The 8,507-nt window shown below is 38.6% G+C and overlaps 1 long non-coding RNA gene across 3 annotated transcripts in view; it reads right to left on the reverse strand.

Annotated features, from left to right (window-relative positions):
• Window positions 1-2,995, reverse strand: part of LOC144030980 (uncharacterized) — a 42,984-nt gene extending 39,989 nt beyond the window's left edge. For 2 of the 3 annotated variants that reach the window (XR_013287398.1, XR_013287396.1), the window contains exon 1: window positions 1,361-2,995. This is a non-coding gene — a long non-coding RNA (uncharacterized LOC144030980). The remainder of the gene's footprint in view (window positions 1-1,360) is intronic. The other variant, XR_013287397.1, reaches the window with a different exon arrangement.
• Between the last annotated feature and the right edge of the window lie 5,512 nt (window positions 2,996-8,507).

Raw genomic sequence — 8,507 nt, forward strand, 5'->3', positions numbered from 1 at the left:
ACTTTTGAAAGTGTTACATTTTTTACACTGAGATGTAGTTAAAACACTCTGATGGAAGTTGAAATTTAACACATTTGATTTGTTAAAATATTGGTGGGAGAATTGGAAGTTTAATTTGACTCTGTACTCAGAGTTAAATATTTAGTTATTAACATTTCTAGTGTTAATAAAAGTAACTAGTGTCATGACTAGGGTCATGCAAGGGTTATGCTTACTGTCGTGACTAGGGTCATGTAAGGGTTATGTTTGGGTCATGACCCCGAGGTCAAGTGTCTGTTTTGAACTGATGTAACCAGCATCAACCAGCATCGTTTCAACTGGTAAGATGCTATGTGATGTCAGGAATCTTTAATCTCTTTATCTGCCAATCAGATAATACTATGTCAGTCCTGTTACCCACATGTCTAGCCACAGCCAGTCAGATCGATTCGTGGTTTATATAAGAATAGTTTATATATATATATATATATATGGTTTATATAGGCGGCACGGTAGTCGAGTGGTTAGCACGTCCGCTTCCCAGTTCTGAGGTCTCCGGTTCGAGTCCAGGCTCGGACCTTCCTGGGTGGAGTTTGCATGTTCTCCCCGTGCCCGCGTGGGTCTTCTCCGGGTACTCCGGTCTCCTCCCACATTCCAAAGACATGCATGGCAGGTTAATTGGGCGCTCCGAATTGTCCCTAGGTGTGCGTGTGAGTGTGGATGGTTGTTCGTCTCTGTGTGCCCTGCGATTGGTTGGCAACCAGTCCAGGGTGTCCCCCGCCTACTGCCCAGAGCCAGCTGAGATAGGCGCCAGCAGCCCCCGCGACCCTTGTGAGGAATAAGCGGTCAAGAAAATGGATGGATGGATGGATGGTTTATATATCTGAATAGTGTGTGTTTTTGTCAGATTATTACCTCTGTACCTCTGTGCAACTCTCGTTGTTTCTCGTCTAGTCATGTTTGTTCCACGCCTCTCGATGTGAATAAATAGTTCAGGTCTTATTTGTTGTCTGTGTTTTTGGGATCCAACCTCAGAACATAACTAGTTTTTGAGTGTAGTGTAAAATCAACACCAACCAGTGTTGGCTATTGTTAAATTTCAATTACAATCAGAATGATTTTAGCTCCATCTCAGTGTTACATGGTTAACACTTTCAAAAGTGTTGTTTTATCTATATTTCGTGTGGACCAATATAGACAATTTTGAAGTGTTCAGTTTAACTCCCCAGGTGTTGAATTAATGCTGCATTCGAGGATGGTCGGAAGTCGGAATTTTCCGAGTTCAAATCAGGACGTGTGTACGGGAACGCCCCCTTGAACTCGGAAATTCCACTTGCAAAGTCGGGAAAAATCCATCCTCGAATGCAGCATAATGCCTTACCTGTCAACGTCTTGCTGTCTAACGCTCCTGTTATGTTTCTCAGCAACAGCAGTATTCCTGTTACTGGATTAATTTGAGACGTGTTGAATTAACGAAAGTGACAGAAGTACAACAATTTCAGATCTCATTATGAGCTCCATTACATACAATTTAGTGCCTTACCTCTCAAATGATTTGCTGATGAAATCCTCCTGCTTCATTCATTTGTCAGAAACATGAAACCAAACTTTGCCTGGGCCAATCTGACCTGGGGAATGTTTTAAGCATCAGAAAGGAAGAAGAAAATAATAATAATAATGTTGCCATTAGTAACTCAATAACTTCGGATGTAAACAATATTTAATGCATTACCTCTGAAGATGATGGGAAATAAACAACTTTTAAAAACGGGTGAATTTGATGGTTAAGAAACCGGCGAACTGTACTAAATTGTGACAAGAATTCCAAAAAATGTAACCTTGTAGTTCTTGAAGTGATACAATACTTACAACTCATTTTCCAGTATTGGATTAAGCATTGTGTATAAAGAATAAAAGTGAAAATATCTCTGGCATCTTTAAAGCGATGAAGTATCAGAATTCTGCAAGAACAGAATTAATTGTAGCGTCCATTCGTCCATGTTAGGTTTGTTTGTTAGCTCCGGCGTGGGTGCTGGCTTCCTGGTTTCGTCACAGTTGCATATCCCGCCCCAAACACAATGTCGCTCAGTGATTGGTGGAAGCAAGGTTAGTGGGGCGTGGCCGCTCCTAATGTGGGCTAAAGTGTGCTTAGCACACAACATATAGATTAGCCAAGCAGAGTACAAGTCATCCGGATGTTTACCATCCACTTGGACTCACCAGCGGCAGGATCTGCCAGTTTTATCCGACTTTCGGTTGGAAACAAATCTTTGGTGTGTCCTCCATGGCTGTACTGCTTTTGAAGAAGTGCTTCTTTGTTGTTGTAAGGCATAATTCCACATTTAATGTTCGCCCTGGGACGCGCTAATTCCTCGTGAGTTCTTTGTTGTCATTCATTCAATGTGTATTTTACGCACGCGATATGTCACAATGATCACGTGACTGTTCAAAATGCCCGATACAGTACTTAACGCAAAAATAGTCATAAAGAGAGCTGTAAAAATCATAATTACTCAACATAAATTGGCATTTTTTTTCAGGGAAGAGTTTAAATAAACCAATTTACAGAATAGCTGGTTAGTTTTTCATAAGTCTTGTGTTCCTTTAATCTGTAAAAGTAAAATGAATTGAGTTTCTGATACCATGTCCAAGATTCTGCTGTGATGCTTTTTAAAGTCGCAGCAAGTGTGAACGGAAACGAGGGCAACAAAGACTCCCTTTGCTAATTATTTGCGACGGCACAATGAGATCCGACTGCATCAGAGCTGCTGATTAATGACCGCGGCAAAACTGTTAATGGTCCCATTAGTGCCTCGCTCAGCTGGGAGACGTCGGCAAAAAGTTGCAAAAAAAAAAAAAAAAAGGTATGAGAGGATGGAGAGGGTTTCGGTGGGGGATTGAAGCAGACGAAAATGAAGTCTCCAGACAGCTCTGTGCAATGCATTATGGGATGTCCCGGTTACCATGCACCGCCAGACATTAATCAAAGCCCGGCGGCCTTCTTATGCCCCCGCAATGCTGTGTCTCACCCCCCCCCACCCCCACCCCTCCTGCGCAAGAGATTCATTGGCATTCATTATCCATCGATTGTAGCCTTTTCCTCTGTAATCGGCTGTCTCCAGTCATATCTGGGCCTCCTAGGAGATCATTATTTGGAGACGGGAGCAGAAATCCTAATGGCGGGCGGGCGGGAGAGAGCCACGCGGGCCAAGGTGATGATCAACTGCAAAAACATCAGCTCGTTCTTGCCCAAATAAATCATTTACCTTTACAGCTCTGCCGTTTTTCAGAGGGCGCTAACGACGTTGAGGATTGATTTGGACGCCAACCGCGGGGTCGGGCTTTTATTGGCGTTCTGGAGACATTTGTCATGGGGAGAGACGCTTCTCAAACTTGGGGGTCACGGAATCCTTTGCAGGGGAGACATTCGTCCGTCCATTCATCTGCTCTATGTAACACTTATCCTCATTTGGATTGCGGGTAGTGCTATCATTATTGAATAGTTTTAGAATTGATAATAATTGGATAAATTTTATTTCTGCACTTAAGCGTATTACAAAAGCACTTTTCCCTGGTTACTGTTTATTAACCAGTGATTGTTCTTTATTACGTATTTCGTATTTGTATAGTGATTAAATATTGGGTGGTTGATGTTGTACTCGTCAACTTTTTGAAATTGATTATGTTACCGGTTCACTTCAGACATTGCTTTCCAAAGTAAAAACAGATGTTAAGAAAATAAGATAATTAGTCTTCTTTCGGGGTGTGAATTGCCTAGTAGGCCTACCGGACGATTCGAATCGTATCACGATTCATAGGTTACGATTCGATTCAATACCGATTAATCCCGATACGAATTTATAAGTAGATTGTTGCGATTTTTTTTTTTTTTTTTTTACTGAAAATGTATTATTTATTTATCTGAAACTTCAGTCTTATAACTTAATTAACAAACAGGTTGTAATCTGTTTCATGTTCGAACAGCATTGAAATAAAATATTAAGGCCTAATATTCTATTATGATTACATTCTTCTGTGCTTAAAGTGTAAACACTAACCCTAAGTAAGAGGTTTTGTTGAATATTTTACCATCAAAAATTGATGTTTAAAAGTCCATTCTATTGAATCGATTCGAGAATTTATATATTGCCGAATCGTTTTTTTTTTTTTTTTTTACACCCCTCGTCTTCTTTCATGAAGATTACAGAAATCAATGATTAATTACTGTTGTGATGTTGAAATTAGAGCATTTGGACCATTTTAAATTAAAACAAAAATAAAATATAAACAATAAAAAATAAATAAAAATAAAGCTCCAAATGATTACTCAACTAGACTAAGTGAAATTTCTGGAGAAATTGCGTGGGAATGCTGAAAGCTGAATGCTAAGATTTGAATGCATGTGAAATGCTTTTGAAGTAAATTGAGAGAGATAAATTATGAAATTATGACCTCCTGGTTACTGGACAATGAGCTTTACCAACTGTACCACCGAGCAGTGTAAGACATCTGGTAATGATGATAAGTTATATGTATGGAAGTGGGTGCGGAAAGTAATACTTAGAAAGAGTTCAATGTCTGTCCCATTGAAAATGAATGGGGAAAAGTTCATATTAAACGTTAAATTGTGCAAATACTGTAAGTAATGTGAAATCAGACGATATATATACCCCCGGAGGCATGAATTTTTTTAAGCTAGTTGAAATTTGAACAGTCTAAATTGGAAGTATTATATGGGAGTTGTTACACGGCAAAAAAAAAGTGTGGAGAATAAAAATCACAAAAACATATGTGGGAATGCTTCAATTATTAAAATAGTTGCCGATTAGCTTCATAATCGATTACTTGTTGATTATTCTTGATAGCTTCAATTGTGGGTGTGCTGGAGCCTATTCCAGCTGACATCGGGCAAAGAGGTGGGGTACTAAGCCGTAGAATGGCGCATGCAAAATAAACGGCAAGACCTCCCGTTGTGGATGATGTAGTCGGCCGCGCATGCCAAGTGGCCGATTATCGAAAATTTGTCTCTGTTGTCACAAACTTGTCCTGGTTATGTAAGCGATGGTTCTGCTAATGACCTCGCATCTGCCAAATGATGCACCTGAGGCAAAATACAAAAAGAAAGGACGTTTGGGATGCCCGTGCGTGTCTTTTATAAAATTACCTTTTACAGCTAATGAAGAGTTTATGAACGACCATACAACAGAGTGGTGCACTAGACAGAAAAAAAGGAAAGTAACATAAATAATGATAATGTTTTCATTTACACCCCCCCGCCCCACCATAATAAAGTGGCTTTACTAAAAGATTAATTTCCACCTTATTATAGTAACTGGAAGGAAAACAGTGACAGATGTGGAACTAATATTAAAAGTTCCCCGCGAGTGTCGTGATTAAAGTTCCCCGCGCCAACATTAACTAGCGTCACTCAAGGATAATGTCTTCTTACATGGCGCAGGACACCCGACACACAATCCGATTAATGATTCCGCCATCGGATGCGTAATTGAATCGCGTCGCGTTGGAGGTGCGAGAACAGCCGAAGCCAGCTGCAGTCCAAATAAGCGTGACAATGTGGGAGCCGCTTTTATTTTTTGTGGGGAAAATGAGGCAAGGATGATTCATTTTTAAATGAGGATGAGTTGTCACTGATATATTGCGAGGTACACTTGCGGGAAATAAACGAGGTTAATAAAGATGTAACGTCGATATATTTATGTTGGGAATTGTTGCAGTTTCATTGATTGTGTAGACTCGACCCTGATGAACTCGCTTTCTTGGAAGCATTTTTCCATTTCATTAACCAACAAAACTTAAGACATACAATTACAAAACGCTTGATCAAGATATGCAATTAGTCGGGACTAATTTAGTCCTCGCTACCTTAACTTTGGGCCAATGAAAAAAAGCTCTGCTGTGACTATGATCATTGATGTCATCACGTACAAATCTGACATCCCTGCATCAATATACAGTAAGTCGGACGCACAATCCGATACTTTTAATTATCAGAAACTAGAAATATAAAGAATAGAAAATTAAATTTAATCATTTCATACAATTTTAAGAAAAATGCCAGTGTGTGTATATATAGGTCATCATCATTATTTCATTTGCTCCCAAAAACGTATAAATATGTTCTATTTTAAATGTTTTAAGTGTCCCAAAGACGTATTTATACGTTTTTTTTGTTTTTGTTTTGTTTTTTATGCTAGAGCATACAGAAAGTTTTGATGCAGCCTTTCAACTGCAAAGAACAGTTGCAGAAATGGTAGTTATTATACAAAGCAGTACAGCAAAGGAAATCAACCAGGGCCATGTTGATAAAAAGCTCAATTACTCACAATTCTAAATAGATTTGTGAGATAGCTATTTTCTAATGCTAATTGCTGCAAGACGGAAACGGGAATATATATTTTTTTTCCTGATGAAAGAAAAGACTTGAATCTTTCTTTTAATGTGTTCCATGTTTTTATAGCAATAGAACACAATATTCTGTGAGCCTTGCAAAATCAGTCAAAATCCAGTAAAACAGCCGGGAGCAAATGGGATTGCTTTTGTGAAAATTACTGGGAGCGAATGAGTTGTTATTATTATTATTATTATTATTATTATTATTATTATTATTATTATTATTGTTTATTGTTATCTGTAAACACGATTTGTCATTTCTTTTGCACGTGCAGGTCAATTTGGGGACACATTTGGTACACGCACAAGACAGACTGCAGTTCATAATTAATATCTAATGTGAATGATCACACACACAAAAAATTGGATTTCACCCCCTGAAAAAAAAAAAAAAAAAAACATCAAAAAAACAAATTGAGCATGAAGACCTGTATGAGTGTGTGGAACCTTGTATTAGTGTTAATTTTATCCAGCATTTTTAAATTTAGTCTCAGTTTTAGTTTAGTTTCAATCATCCTTGTAAGTTGTTATCATAGTTAGTCCAACCCATCCCATTTTTATTGAGTTTATTTTTAACTCAACTATAAATCGAGCATTTTAGTCTTTATTTTTAGTCCAAGAAAACATAATTTTACTCATCTTTTTTTAGTCAGCAAAAACTGTCAAGGTTTTAGTCGGGTTTTAGTCAGGACAATCATTTTACCCCTGTATTATTTTTTGTCAGCAGATATGTTGAACATTTCGGATCTAAAACTATTTCACATACAATTTTCTCTAATCTTTTTGATGAAAAACAACTTGACACACAATTACAGTATATCAACAAGGGTTACTATGGCTCCATGCTACTAGCTAGTAAGTTAGCAAGCATTAGTTAGTGGTCAGATTAACATTATTGTTCGAACGTTATAGCCATAGTTTTTGTTTTTTGTTTTTGTTTTTTTACAAAAACAAATAATTTTCGTTTTTGTTCATGAACTAAAAAGTCCCTAGATTTTAGTCCAGTTTTTATTAAGTGAAGTATATTTTCGTCTTGTCTTCATTAGTTGACGAAAATGCATGCTGATTTAGTCCCATTATTAATGACAGTTTTAGTCTAGTCTAGTCTAGTTTTAGTCCAGTGAAAAATGTGCATTGACGAAATTATTTTTGTTTAGTTTTCATTGACGAAATTAACACTACCTTGTATGTAGTGCATGAGGCAGACATCGTCAGAATCTTACGTACTGCGTTTCAGGCAAACGAGGCAGAACAGTGGCCGCCGGGGACGGAAAGTCAACGTGACACCTTACGGCACTTCTTACATTTAAAACTAGATCAGAACTTGAACAAAGCACGTCCACAGAGGCCGTTGTTGGCTTTTTGGCTCTCTCTTTCTGACAGATATTTACACAATGCGGCCCCCGTCTCACATTTCATTATCATTTTTATTGCCACTCGCCCTCCCACCAACTCCATTAGAGTGACTGCAATCGTCCAAAATTCGCACATGGAGCAGGAGCGAGTCGGGCGCATGAATTAAACATCTATTGTTGAGTCACTGGCTAAATGCTGCATTTTTTAGTCGCACGGTTGTCCCTAGTTACAGCCTATCATTTTAATTATTGTGAAATGTGAAGCATGACGAAACTTTTCATGAGATTCTGAGGACCTGCAAAAAATGACAAACACAAACGGCAGAATGGTAGCTGCTTTTCCCAAAGCCTTTTCCATAATTCCACGGACCGGTGTTGGGCTCAACGACGACGCAGCACAGCGCAATCACATTTTCTCACTTGTTTGGACATGAAGTCGCTCGACATTATGTCACCTTCTTCTTATTTTTTTGATAATAAGCAGAAGGAGGAATAGAGAAGCTGCGAAACGGTTCCATCTGATTGTAATGGCACAGCTGGATCTAGGGGAATTTAGGCTTGTCCATGAGCTACAGCTCCATGTAGACCACTTCAAGGTGTACTTCAGACTGAGCAGGCAGCAGTTCTTATTGTATTTTTTCTTACCACATCACACTATGCCATCTGTCTTGAGTCCCACAGCTCAGGACACTGGGACACCACATTTATTATTGATTCCCCCATTTCCTTCTTCACCGTCGAAATCTCTGACAGTTGTCACTC

This window comes from Festucalex cinctus, chromosome 11, assembly GCF_051991245.1.
Source record: "Festucalex cinctus isolate MCC-2025b chromosome 11, RoL_Fcin_1.0, whole genome shotgun sequence".
NCBI lineage: Eukaryota > Metazoa > Chordata > Actinopteri > Syngnathiformes > Syngnathidae > Festucalex > Festucalex cinctus.